This window comes from Sminthopsis crassicaudata, chromosome 1, assembly GCF_048593235.1.
Source record: "Sminthopsis crassicaudata isolate SCR6 chromosome 1, ASM4859323v1, whole genome shotgun sequence".
NCBI classification, from domain to species: Eukaryota; Metazoa; Chordata; class Mammalia; order Dasyuromorphia; family Dasyuridae; genus Sminthopsis; species Sminthopsis crassicaudata.
In genome coordinates, this window is record NC_133617.1 from 547,043,416 (window position 1) to 547,058,593 (window position 15,178).

Genomic DNA, 15,178 nt, shown 5'->3' on the forward strand with positions numbered 1-15,178 from the left:
AAGGACATATGAAGAAAGATGTTCTTTCCATACAAAGAAACATACAAAGAAATAAAATAATTTTATTTATATTTATGTACATCCATACATATATACATTTATGCACACACACACATATATATGTATATATACATATACATGTGTGTATGTGTGTGACTTTTTAATCATTATGGAAAGCTCATGATGAAAAATGCTATTCAATTACAGAGAAAGAATTGGTGGAATGTGAATGCGGATTGTAAGATTTTTTAAAAATTATTTTTTCTTATTTGTTCTTTTGGGTCTGTATTTTCTTCCAAAACATAGTTAACATGAAAATATGTTTTTCATGACTGTATATATGTAATTTTTATCAAATTGCCTGTTTTCTCAAGGAACAGCAAAGGGGAGACCTTAGAAATAAAAATTTTAAAAAATAAATGTTAAAAACTTTTTACATATAGCATAAAAACATTTTTTTTTTTTACTTCTTGAAAGAAACCTGAAAATGAATACTTCCAGGAATATTAAAATCCAGAGTTTCCAGGTCAAGAAAAAAATATTGCAAACATACAGAAATAAAAAATTCAAATACTGAGTAGTCACAATCAGGATCACATATGATTTAGTAGCTTCTAATGTTAAGATGTAGAGACCCTGGAATATGGTATTCCAAAAGACAAAGGATCTTGACTTACAATCAAGAATAATCTACCCAGAAAATGAAGTCTTATTTTGTAAGGAAAAAATAGATTTTTAATGAAATAGTAGACTCCCAATCATTCCTGAAGAAAAGACCAGATTTGAGTAGAAAATCTGATATACACAGGAATCATGAAAAGCATAAACAGGTAAACATGAGTGGGAAGAAGGTTAACCTGCTTACACTCTTATATGGGGAACTGATATATGTAATATTTCAGAACTTTATCATCACTTAGAGTCTTAGAAGGAGTATAGAGAACTTGGGAGTGGTTCTATTATATTTTGATAACCTCAAGAGAAAAATGGAATGGATATGAAAGAAGAGTATTTTGGGAGAGGGCAAAAGGGGCAGGAAGAATAGGGAAAATTAACTCACATAAATGGAAAAGGAAAAGAAAGGAATAATGGGGGCAGGGAAAAGATGAATATTAAATCTTTCTTTTACCTGAACTAGTTAGAGGAAAAAAATACCATATACATATATTTGGCTTCAGAAATATATCTCCCCTTATAAGGACATAGAAAAGAGCGGGATTAAGGAAACAACGGGTAGAATTATGGAGGCATTGGTTAGAAGCAAAGCACTCAAAGAGGGGGCAGGAAGAAAAAAAATCAAAGGATAAGTATTAAAAAACAGAATAAAATGAAATATGCATTAAACAATCAAAATTGGAATCTGAAAAGGATGAACTCATTCACAAAATGGAAGAGCATATCAGAATAGATTAGAAACCAGAATTCAACAGTATATTGTTTGTAAGAAACACATGTGAGATAGAAAAATACATTGAGATAAAATAACGATCTTAAATAGAACTTATAATACTTGGGTTAGAGTAAAAAAGACAAATCATCTATAAAGAGTAATAGTTTTATTCCTCATAAACTATTCTAATTCTTCTTATTGCTATAATTACCATTTCTAGTATTATTTCTATTCTTGTATTATTTAGTATTAAATAATAAGGGTAATAATGGACATCTTCCGTCACCTCTGATTTTATTGGGAAGTCTTCAAGCTTATCACTACTATAAATAATGTTTGCTGATGGTTTTAAATAGATACTAAACATTTTAAGGAAAGCTCCACTTATTCTTATGATCTCTAGTATTTTTAATATGAATAAATGTTGTATTTTGTCAAAAAACATTTTTTGTATCTATTGAGATAATCATATGATTTTGGTTGTTTTAGTTTTTGATACAGTCAATTATGCTGATAGTTTTCCTAATATTGAACATGCTTTGGATTCAAGATATAAATACTACCTGGTTATTTTATGATATTTGTGATAAATTGCCATAATCTCCTTATTAGATTTATATTTAATTTTTTTGCAGCAATATTACAACATGAAAATTGGTCTATAGTTTTCTTTTTTCTTCCCCTCACCCCAGTTTAGCTATCAGCATTATATTTGTTTTCTAAAAGGAATTTGGTAGGACTCCTTCTTTGTCTCTTTTTCCAAACAGTTTATATAACATTGGAATTACTTGTTCTTGAAATGTTTGATAGAATTCACTTGTCATTCCATTTGGTCAAGGGAGTTTTTTACTTAGGGAGCTCATTAATACCTGCATGATTTCTTTTTCAAACACAATTATTAAATATTCTATCTCTTGTTAACCAGAGCATATTTGTTATGTAAATATTCATTCATTTCACTTATATTGGTAGATTTATTGAAATAAAAATGGGCAAAATAGCTTTGAATAATTTCTTTGATTTTATTTTCATTGGCAGAGAATTCAATTTTTTCATTTTTTGAAACCAGTTATTTGGTTTTCTTTATTTTTAAATAAAATTAACCAATGTTTTATCTATTTTACTGGGGTTTTTTTGTTTTTGTTTATTTGTTTTTTAGGATGGAAACCAGCTCCTACTTTTACTTATTAGTTCAATAGTCTTCTTACTTCCAATTTTATTTGTCTCTTTTGATTTTTAGTTTTCCAGTTTGTTAATAGGGAATTTTAAAATTTGTTCTTTCTAGATTTTTTTTTGAGTTGCACATTCAATTTATTGATTTACTTTTTCTGTATTAAATTGATATGAGCATTTAAAGATAAAAAATTTTTCTCCTAAGTACTGCTTTGACTTCCTCTCATGAATTTTAGCATACGATCTCATTGTTGTCATTCTCTTTAAGGTAATTATTGTTTCTATAATTTGTTCTTTGATCCACTCAAATTTTTAGATTATTTAGATCTCAAATTAACTTAAAAAAAAAAAAACATATAGAAGGCTTCACAAGTTTCCATGTCATCTCAGCACAGGGACTATGTTAATCTTCTCTGTATTGCTTTAATTTTAGCATAAGTACTGCAAAGCAAACACCCAATCAACTTTTAATCTCTGTTTTCACAGCCCCTTTATAAATGTAATTTTATTTTACTTTGATCTGAAAAGAATGTCTTTCTGCTTTTTGTTGTGATGTTTTCATGTTCTAATATATGCTTGTTTTGTGTAGGTGATATTCCTTTTTATTCTAATTAAAATTTCTCTGAAAGTCTATGAAACCTAACTTTTCTAAAATTCCATTAATCTCACTAACTCTTTTCTTGCTTATTTTTTGGTTAGATTTTTCTGGTTCTGAAAGGGAAAAGTTAAAGTTCTCTAGTAGTTTAACTCTAGCTTTTTTCTTTAAGAATTTGGATGCTATACCATTTGGCATATATGTCTACTATTGATGTAACTTTTTTTTCAGTATTTTTGTTCCTCCTTTACCAAGCTGTGAATTCTTTTTCATGATTTTTTTGTATCACTGTCATTTTGTTTCCCAATTCTTCCTTTACTTATCTTATTTGAATTTTAAAATCCTTTTTGTGCTCTTCCAGGAATTCATTTTGGCTCTGAGACCAATCCATCTTTGTCTTTGAATTTTTGGATATAGTAGTTTTGACTTAGTTGTATTTTGAGTGTGTATTTTGATCTTCCCTGTTACCATATGGTCAGGATCTTTGTTGTTTTCTTGTAATAGTTGTTTGCTCATTTCCCCAGCTTACTTTTTGAATTTTAACTTTATGTTAAAGTTGGGTTCTGCACTTGGAGTTTAGGGGACACAGTCCCAAATTACAGGGGGTTTTTGTGCTGTTGTTTTCAGAGTCACTTCTGGTCTACAAATTTTCAGTTCTTCTAATTTAGTATGACCTAAGGAGAGGTGTAATTGCTGCTATCTTGATCTGTGCTATGGTCCATGTGCAACTACAAGTACTGACTTTTATCCATGAACTGTGATCAGAGTCCCTATTCCTTCTAGTAATCTTCCTTACCCTAGTATTGGGACCCAGATCTGACCATGGACAATGTAAGAGTCCTGCTCACTGTGCTAGTAAAGAAACCCTTGTGATATCATTCTGAGCAATTGTCTAACCTCCCTACTATTTGTGGGTTAAGAAGCTCTGGAAACTACCATTGTACTAATTCAATTAGTTATCTATAAAATCCTTTGCTCACTTGCCAAGAGCAACCTGTACTGAATTGTGCTCCATGTAGTGAGATATATCTCTCTGCAAACCTTTGAAGCTGTCTTGGGCTAGAAAACTGTTTCACTTCATCCTTTCTGTTGATTATACCCATCCAGAATTTGTTTTGAGCCATTATTTTAATATTGTTTGGAATGAAATTTGGGGGAACTCAGATTTTCCTTGGCCATCTTGGTTCTGCCCTTCTCTATTTTCATTCAAAAGGATATCAACATTTCAGAAACGTGGATTCAGTGTCAGAACACCTAGTTAGAGCATGAATGATATTAGGCAAATTGTTTATGATCTTGGCCTTAGTTTTTCATTAGTAAAATGAGAAAACTGAATTAGGTACAGGTTCTCATTCAAACAAATAATAAAAGAAAAAGAAGTATATTAGGTAGTATTAAACACTAGTTCTTTATAGATCCTGGCACATAGGTCACTGTTTTTCTTAAGAATTTTTTTCTTGAAATTTGCTTCAATTTTCCTTATTCAATTCTACATGCATAAAACTTATTGCTCCCATTATTTTTGAAGTACACAAAGTTAACAAGTCAGTACATTTTTTGTACTGGTAAATATTTCTTCTTTTATCATGGTGAAAGTCACCAATGAGTACTGAAAAGAAGCTTTGCAAACAGGAGAAACAACTGAGTAAAAATTATACATAATCTAGTCCAAAAAAGACAAAGTATTTTAAATAAAGAAACAATTCATTAATAGAAAAAAAGGTGAACTTTGAAAGGCTATATAGCAAATAATAGCCTTTAGTTCAAGCAACAACTAAACATTCAAAAAAGGGAGTCAGGTATGTGGTTTTTTATCAGTCATATTTTTGCTCTATTGGGAATTTCTATTTCTGTTAATAAAAAGGATTCTATAATTAGGAATATTATTGTACTCTTAAAACCAGCGAGTTCATGGATTTTATATACTACATCAAAATCATGGATAGGCTGAGGTATACAATGATATATTATAAAAGGGATGACAAGAAATAAGGCTATATTAGAATCACCAGTGTTTAATAATTACTTTCGAATGGCACAATTTTTTGATTGTTAAAATAGGGGTATTGCTATATGTTTTCTTGCTGTGTGATAAAGCATATTTTAATTTAATATTTAAATTGATATTTGAAGCTATTTTTTGTAGATAGCAGGAAATTTCAACAGTGGTTATTATTTTAGGAACTACTATTACTGTTTTTCAAGTGCATGGCAGTTAGTGAGGGATAACTTTTCTATTCAATGAAAATATATTACCTAGTCACTAGATGGCACTGCTATACTGCATTTTGTACCTAGATTTTACACAATTAATTGTGCATAATTAAATTGTGTAGGTACAGAATCAAGAATTCTGTTAAGTGAATAAGACTATTCTTAAAAAAAAAAAAGTTAATTGAGCTCAAAGTCAACAACAAAAACACATATTTGGAGTAAGTCAACTTCAGGTATTCTATTACTGAATAGTCCTAGTTCATGATCAATACAGAAAATTGTTTCAGATCCACTTTGAAGCAGATGTTTTGTGTCCCCCACCACAGCTACAATTAAAACATATTAAGAAGTAAATGTTAAATACCATTGTATACCTAGTCTAAACAACAGATCAAGAACCAGAATCCTACAATATGCTATTTACAAGAAATATTTTTGAAGCAAAGAGACATACATAGTGTAAAGGTAAGGGGCTAGAACAGGATCTACTATTATGTTTCAATTGAAGTTAAAAACAAACGGCAATAACAACAAAAACAACCATGACTAGCAATGATTTCAGACAAAGCAAAAGCAAAAATAGATAAGGAAGCAATTAAATCTTGAAAAAAAGGTACCATAGACCAAAGCTCCTTAAATTGTGAGTTCTGACCCAATGTGGAGTTGTGTAACTGAATGTGGGTGTCACAAAATTATGATTTATCATCAGTAAATGTTTGACTGTATGCCTATTTCATATACCTATATGGCTGAGGTCATGTAAAAATGTCTTACGTGAAAAGGAATCCTGAGTTTAAAAAAGCTGAAGAAACTCTTTCTATATCGGTGGGTGACTACAACTTTCTCCACTTAGACCTAGGTAAATCTAACAACAACAACAAAACACACACACACACACACACATACACACACACAACAAGAAGTTAATGAGATTTACAAAATTTTAGAAAAGTTAAATATGACAGTGTAAAGAGCTAAAACTGAGCAGATGCACTTAATGGAGATAACCAAGCACTTGAAGCTAATTACCAATTGGACAATACTATGCTTGTACATATGTTTGGAGGATGACCCTGCTCAATTATTCTGTGCTGCCTCATCTGTGGTGTGGACAGAAAAGGGTGAGAGAGATCAGAGGGTGAAGTAGGACAAGTAGGATCATTCTTTGGCAGTGGAGAGAGAGAAAGGAGGTGTGAAGATTCTATCTAATCCCTTGACAGGGACCCCAAAAGACCAAGAATAAAGACTTTTGCTTATCTGATTCTGGCTGATTCTAAGATATCCAAGGTGCTCAGGAAGTCACAACAATTGGCGCCCAACGTGTGGGCCAAGCACCCTACTTTCACTGAAGAAGTCCTCTGATGATCAGGAAATTAGGTGAGTATTTTAATAGACAAACAGGGAACTTTGTTAAGAGCTAAACTAGTAACCTTTTCTAGCTGAAATTGGGCAGCTAGATTGGGCATCCTCAGCCCCACCCACACCCCCGCCCCAAAGGGTACTTAAGTTAATTGAGAGGCAAAGTTTAATTATAACCTGGGAACAGATTGCTAGACTCTTGGGTACATTAGGACGCACGTCCTCTTGGTTCTTAGAGGAAGAAGAAATAAATTTAGATAATTGGAAACTTGTGGGAGAACAACTCTGTGAATATTACAATAATAGAGGTCCTCATTCAATTTCCATGGAAGCATTCTATATATACAACATAATTCAATTGGCCTTAAAGAATCTTGCAAGTTATAGAAAAAGTAAAAGTTTTAGAAACCGCCAGATGAGGAAATGTGAGGAAAAAGAGGAACACAAAGTACAGTCTAATGACCATATTGCCAGAGGGCATGGGGACTTAAATGAGGTTCAAAGTCATGGTGATTCTGGCTCTCTTAGGAAGCTTCAACCCGCCTAGGTAGTAGATTATTGACATGCCCCCATCAACTCCACTTTCCGGGATGAAGGGAGGAAGAGTAGTGGGAGGGGCGGTGATATCACCAGTACCTCCCCACTAGCAATCACCCCCTCCTATGACTAGATTGCAAAATGCAGTACTTAAAGCTAAAAAAGAAGGGAAGGATATAGGTGATCTGAAGCTCTAAATATATCCCGTGATTCAACAGTTTAACTCTTCATGTCAAGAGAGTAGAAGATACACTCCTTTTGATATAGACGTCCTCAAAGACCTGAAAAAGGCTTGCACTCTTTATGGGGCTATATCAACTTATGTTAAGATGTTATTACAGAATTTGGCTTATGGAGTCTTAACTCCTAGTGACTAGAAATGTATAGGAAGGATATGCTTAGAACCTGGACAAAACTTGTTGTGGCTTTCTAAATACAATGAGCTCTGTAAGACACAAGCCCAACAAAATAGTCAAAGTGGAGTTAATCCTCCAATCACCTATGACCAACTAACAGGTATAGTTTCTTATACAGACATTTCAGTACAGATTAATTACCCCATAGCACCATATGAGCAAATTGCTGCTGGTGCTATCAAAACATGGGCTTTTTGCCCCGGTAAAAACAACAAGGGTGAGGCCTTCACAAAAATTGCACAAGGGCCAAATGAACCCTTTGTTGATTTTGTGGGATATTTGCATACAGCTGTCATACGGACTAATGGTAAAAATGCAGTAACAGACATTTTGATAAGACAAATTGCTAAAAAAAAATGCTAATGAGGTTTGCAGAAGAATTATACTAGGACTACACAAGAATGCCCCTTTAGAGGAGATCATAAGACGCTGTGCCACAGTGGGCACAAATGCCTTTTTTAGCTAGGCTATGATCCAGACTTCCCAAGATCCCAACATGGGAAGACAGGGCCTCTTTGGATAAGGGACTTCGAGAGATACTCATCAATGCTTTCAATGTGGCAAAGTAGGGCATCAGAAAGCTCAATGTTGGCATAGAGACAGAATAAGAAAACAGGGTGGGAGAACAAGACCCAGTACCCAATGTCCAAAATGCAACAGAGGGTTCCATTGGGCATCAGAATGTAGACTCATTAAGGGAACCGGGATGAGGGGCCCACCCCCAGGTCCCCAGGCAAAAAACACTTGGGGCATGATGGCAGCCAATGCCACACCCAGAGTGTACTTAGAAATCCAATACCCACACGTGACCAATCAGCCAGGAAGCCATCTGATGGGAGAAAGGGATTATAATTGGGGAGGGTACAGTTGTATACGGCTGAGACAACTGAGATACCCCCTGGAGAGATGAAATCTGTTCCTCTCCAGCCTATGGATCCCTTGCCTCCAGGCACAGTAGGCTTGACCATTTCACCTCCTGAGTGTACTTACAAAACAGTGTCTATCCATACACTGATGTGGGAAACTGGAGAATGTGTAAATAATATTCCAGTCACTAACACAGGTAGACAATGTGTGACTTATCAACCAGGAGAAATAGTGGCATCAGGTTTATTGATACTGGCCCCTAATAAGCAACCTAGTGATAGTCACCCACATTCTGACTCCAAGCAGCAAAATCTAGGAATATAATGGAAAGCAGCTGTGACAGCTGACCGACCTATGCTCACTATCTATATAAATGGCATATCATTAGAAGGACTGGTAGACACTGGTGCAGATCATACAGTCATTAGATGTGCCAACTGGCCAAAGCCACTGATGTAGGAGGATCAATAGAGCTGAAGTTAGTACTACCTCTTTGAGATGGACTTTTCAAGGTAAAACAGGAGTTTTTATTCCTTTCATAGTTGAAAAAATCCTTATCAATCTGTGGGGAAGAGACATTTTACAACAATTAGGGTTAAAAATGAGTACTTTGTTTTTTTAGGCAGGGCTGCTGTTGAAGGCCTGCCAACACTTTCATCTGTTCCTATCCAATGGAAAACTGACACACCAGTGTGGATAGAACAGTGGCCCTTAGGTAGTGATAAAATTCAGGCCTTATTAGACATAGTACAGGAACAACTTGACCAAGGACACTTACAACCTTCTCTAAGTCCTTGGAATTCCCCAGTATTTGATGTAAAAAAGAAATCTGGAAAATGGAGGATGTTGACTGATTTAAGAAAGGTAAATGAACAGATGGAAACTACGGGGAACTCTTCAACCTGGACTTCCATCTCCTACTCAATTGCCTAGAGAATGGCCTCTTTGGGTTATAGACATTAAGGATTGTTTCTATTCTATCCCTCTAGATAAGGAGGATATGAAAAGATTTGCCTTTTCAGTGCCCAGCGTTAACTTAGCTGAGCCTTATAAAAGATATGAATGGACAGTTTTGCCACAGGGAATGAAAAACAGCCCTACTATATGTCAAATGTATGTTGCTGCTGCTCTTACTCCAGTAACAAAAGCATTTCCAAAAGTAATGTTATTACGTTGCACAGATGATATATTGGGATGTGCATCTGAGGAACACGTTAGAAGTATGTCTACAAAAGACCATAGAACACTAAGGAATTATAAATTGCATATAGCTCTAGAAAAAATTCAAAGACATGCTCCTTTTAAATATTTAGGATATGAAGTATACCCTAAGGTGCTTACAGTACAAAAACTTTCCTTGAGAAAGAGAAACTAAACACATTAAATGACTTTCAGAAATTGATAGGAGATATTCAATGGATGTGTCCAGTGTTAGGCTTGACTACTTATCAATTACAACCATTATATGACATTTTAAGGGGAGACAGTGCTTTAAACTTACCATGCCAGCTTACAAAAGAAGCTCAAGAGGCTTTAAGAGAAGTTGAACTAGCTTTATCCAATGTGGTTGAATATCAGTTTTTGCTACACAAGAGGCACCCACAGCAGTCCTTCATCAAGGAGACAGTGTGATTGATAGAGTGGGTGAATCTTCCAGCACAACCAGAACAAAGGCTTACTCCTTACCCAGTGCTTGTGGCTAGAATTTTATTAAAGGCCATTAAGAGAGCAGTACAATTATCTGGGATAAGACCTGATAAGATATACACCTTTTATACTAATGCACAAGTTAATGTGTGCTGTGAAACCATCCCAGAGTGGCAAATTTTATTAGCCATGGCTCCAAATTTTACACATGGGTCTCCATTAAAGATATCCAGACTGTTACATAATTGGAGATGGATTCTTGAAGAAAAGGTTTCTAAAGTTCCTCTTAAAGGACCAACACAGATGCATCCAAACATAAAATTTGTGCTGTATACTCTCGTGACTTAACTACAAAGAACGTAGTCAGAACTCCTTTTCTGTATGCAATTGTATGCAATCATTCTAGCTCTTACTTATTATCCGGGACACATAAATATGATATCTGATTCGGCCTATTCAGTAGGTGTGGTACAAAGACTTGCCACAGCCCAAATAAAATTTGTAGCCTCTAATATTTATCAGCTCTTTAAGGAACTTCAAGAGCGAGTGAGAAAGCATCCAGGTAAGATTTATATCTTGTATGTCCACTCTCATAGTGGACTTCCAGGTCCTATTTTTGATGATAATTTAATGATGTTTACATATCCTTCTTCTAGGACTTCTGGAAATCTTCTAAATATGTTGGCCAATACTCCTTTATTTCAAGAAGTCCAAGAATCTCATTTTAAATATCATCAGGCTGCCTGAGCTTTACATTTACATTTTGGAATAACAAGAGAAGAAGCTAGGAGCATAGTAAAAGCTTGTCCAGCTTGCCTTCCTTTCCACGCTCCTACACTCTCTCCAGGGAAAAGCTCTTGTGGTTTGAGACCTAATGGAATTTGGCAAATGGATGTGACTCATTACAAATCTTTTGGTCGTCTGTCTTTTACCCATGTTGTGGTATACACCTTTTCAGGATTCACTTTTGCAATACCAGCAGCAAAAGAGACAACCTGAGTGGTCACTGAATTCCTTCTACAAGCATTTACAATTATGGGTTGCCACAAGCAATAAAAACAGACAATGGACCTGCATATACTTCTAAACATTTTGCAAACTTATGTGCACAGTATAAGCTTTTACCACTGGCATACCATTTAATCCTTAAGGACACGCAATAGTAGAGAGGAGAAATAGAGACATTAAGATGCTCCTCCAAAAACAAAAGAAAGGGGAGCCACAGGTAACCCTATAGAACTTCTAAATCTAGCCCTTTATACTATTAACTTCTTAGTCTTTGATAAAGATGCACTGGCTCCGACAGACAGGTTTTATAACCCACCAGAAGGGCAGAGTCCAGTGCGAGAAGCTCAACTGTCTTTAGATAATCGCCAGGTGATGTGGAGAGACCCAGAAAGTGGTAAATGGAAGGGACCAGATTGGTTAACTGCTTGGGGGAGAGGGTTTGCTTGTATCTCTACAGATAGAGAAGGAATCAGATGGGTGACAACAAGCCGTATTTGCCTTGTCTATCAGAGAGAGGCAGAGCAGACCCTTGAAATGAAGGAGAAGACCCAAGAAACATCGGGTGGTCCCTTTGCTGACTGTGCCCACCATTGAAAAAGCCTGGCAGTTATGACATTTGATTCATGGACATCAAAAATTGTTGAACTTCAAAACCCTCAAGAATCATTGGATTCTCTGAGACATGATGATTGTTGTAGGACTAGAAAGCCCTCAGGAATCATTGGATTCTCTGAGACATGATAAGACTGTTGTAGGACTTCAAAACCTGCAGGAATCATTGGATTCCCTAACATATAAAAAAGACTGTTGTAGAACTTCAAAAACTTGTGGGGATCATTGGATTCCCTGACATGTGAAGCAATGGACAATAAATAGATTGGTTTTAGACTATCTCTTGGCTGCTGAAGAAGGTGTATGTGTGACTGATATTTACATACCCTTCTTCTAGGATTTCTGAAAATCTTTTACAAGACCATGTTGATTTATATTGTTTGTTATATCACTACTTGCATGTACAATTCATGTTTGTTATATCACATCGAGCCTGCACTGACTGTGGGGAGAGTCATCATTAATAGCCTGTACATTATTGCTATGTGCTTTTGTAATACCTCCCATGCTGATGGGTTTGTGCATACCTGTCTCTAATAAGATCCTTCAGCCCAGAAACCTGCTAGCAATCCCCACTTCCCTTTGGTGCTTTTCATCTCCCTTCCTGAGGTGTCAGGGAGGGCATGATTATCTCCTTTTTAGTGCTTTCATCTCCCTTTCTGAGAAGTAAGGGGTGTGTGATCACCTCCCTTTAGTGAGAAGTCAGGGAGGGTGTAATCGCTTCCTTTTTGGGGTTCTCACCTCCCTGAGAAGTCAGGGATGGCATGACCACCTGTGTTCTAAAACAAAAGAAAGCTGGATATGTAAAGGGCTCGAACTGAGCAGATGCACTTAATTGAGATAACCAAGTACTTGAGGCTAATTACCAATTGGGCAATACTCTATTAACATATGTTCAATTATTCTGTGGGTGTGGACAGAGAAGGTTGAGAGAGATCAGGAGGTGGAGTAGGATAAGCAGGATCATTCTTTGGCAGTGGAGAGAGAGAAAGGAGGTGTGGAGACTCCTATATCTAATCCCCTGACAGGGACCCCAAAAGATCAAGAATATAGACTTTTGCTTATCCTGACTGGCTGATTCTAAGATACCCAGGGTACTAACACAGTCACAACATGACAGACTTTTGGAGAAACTAAATGGGAATACAAAGGAATGTACTATTTTTTCTTAGTGGTACATGGCACTTACACAAAAATTGACCATGTATTAAAGCATTAAAAACTTCACAACTAAATTTTTAAAAAGCAAAAGTATCAGTTCATAGTTCAATAAAAATTATATTCAATAAAAGATAGTAAAAGTCACTGAAAACTAAATAATCTGATCCTAAAGAATAAGAGGGTCAAAGAACAAATTATAAAAACATCAATTTTATTAAAGAGAATGATGATAATGAGACAAAATACCAAAATTTATGGGATACTGACAGAACAGTACTTATGGAAAATTTTTTATCTTTAAATGTTTACATCAATCAAATTGGGGGGGGGAACCAATGAATTGGGCATGCAACTAAGAAAACTGGAAAAAGAACAAATTAAAAATCTCTAATTGACATCATACTGGAAATTTAAACAAAATAATAAGTAAATCATTGAGCTAATACAGAAAACTAAAAGCTGAGTTTTTTTGTTTTTGGAAAAAATAAAATTTATAATTCATTGGTTAATTTGATTTTTAAAAATTAAAAGAAAATCAAAAGTTATAGTATCAAAAATGAAAGGGGTAAATTCCCTACCAATAGAGAGGAAATGAAAGCAATTATTAGGATTATTTGGAACTATTTTGCCTAACTGTCAACTAAGCTGATAATCTAGGTGAAATGGATAAATATTTACAAAAAATATAAATTTGCCCAAATTAAGAGATTAGCCCCTTCTTAGAAAAAATAATTAAACAAATCATCAATGAACTCCCTAAGATACCTGAGATTAGGTAGATTCATAAGTGAATTCTACCCCATATTTAAAGGATTTATCCCCAAATTATATAAATCATTGGAAATACTATGTGAAGTTACACCAAATTCTATATATAACTATAACTATGGTGCTGATACCTAAGCCAGGAAAAGCTAGAAATAGAGAAAGAAAACTAGAAAACAATTTCTTTAATGAATATTGATATATAAATTTTAAATAAAACACTATCCAAGGGATGATGGCACTCTATCATGATGATCATAGACTATGATCAGGTAGGATTTATACCATGAATGCAGGACTGGTTCAAAATTAGGAAAACTTTCAGCATGGTTGACAATATAAATAATAAGGCCAAAAACACCATGTAATTATCTCAATAGATGCAGAAAAATTCTTTGAAAAAATACAGCATTCAGTTCTATAATACAGTACTCATTTCTATTAAAATGCTAGGGAATGTAGGAACAAATGGCAACTTTCCTTAAAATGATAAATACTACCTACCTAAAACCATCAGGAAACATCTGTAATGGGAAGAAGTTAGAAGCCTTTCTTACCAAATAAGATCGGGGAGAGGAAAAGATGACCATTATCAACATCATTATTCATTATTGTACTAGACATGTTAGTTATAATAATAAGAAAAGAAAAATAAATTGAAGGAATTAAAATAGGCAATGAGAAAACAATACTATCACTCTTTGCAGATGATATGATAGTATACTTAGGGAATCCTAGATAATTCACTAAAAATTACTTAAAATAATTAATAACTTTAGTAAAGTTGTAGGATATAAAATTAAATCCACACAAAACACTGCCATTTCTATATATTACCAACAAAGTCCAGTAGTTACAGGGAAAAAGAGAAATTCCATCTAAAATAACTGCATATAACATGAAATACTTAGTAGCCTACCATTCAAGACAAATCCAGAGTCTATATAAACACAATTACAAAATATTTTTCACATAAATTAAGTCAGATGTAAACAAGTAGGAAAAATATTCATTTCCAATGGGTAAGTTAGGATAATATAATTAAAATGCCAATTCATCCTAAATCAATCTATTTATTCCAAATTATATTAAACTATCAAAAAAGATTTTCTATATTTTTCTTTAGAAAAAATTTGTAATGAAATTCACCTGGAAGAATAAATGGTCAATAATATCAAGGGAATCAGTTAAAAATAAAAGTGAAGGAAAGTGACCTAGCCATACCAGATCTCAAACTGAATTATAAAGCAGTAAACATCCAAGAAAAAAAAAACAAACAAGAAAAACTCTAAAAGATCAAAAAAACCTGGTAGAAATTAAATGGTGGATCAGTGGAACAGCCTAGATACACAAGACACAGCAGTAAATTATCACAGCAATTTGATATTTTATAAACCCAAAGATCCAACATTTTTGGAACAAAAATTCACTATT

General features: G+C 34.3%; 1 protein-coding gene and 1 non-coding gene across 6 annotated transcripts in view; both read right to left on the reverse strand.

The window, feature by feature from the left end:
- The window catches only part of KCNN2 (potassium calcium-activated channel subfamily N member 2), a 213,430-nt gene that overhangs the window by 64,859 nt on the left and 133,393 nt on the right, over positions 1-15,178 (reverse strand). The window lies entirely within an intron of this gene.
- LOC141552301 (U6 spliceosomal RNA) lies at positions 2,914-3,019 on the reverse strand. Its single transcript, XR_012485106.1, has one exon. It is a non-coding gene; the product is annotated as a U6 spliceosomal RNA (small nuclear RNA).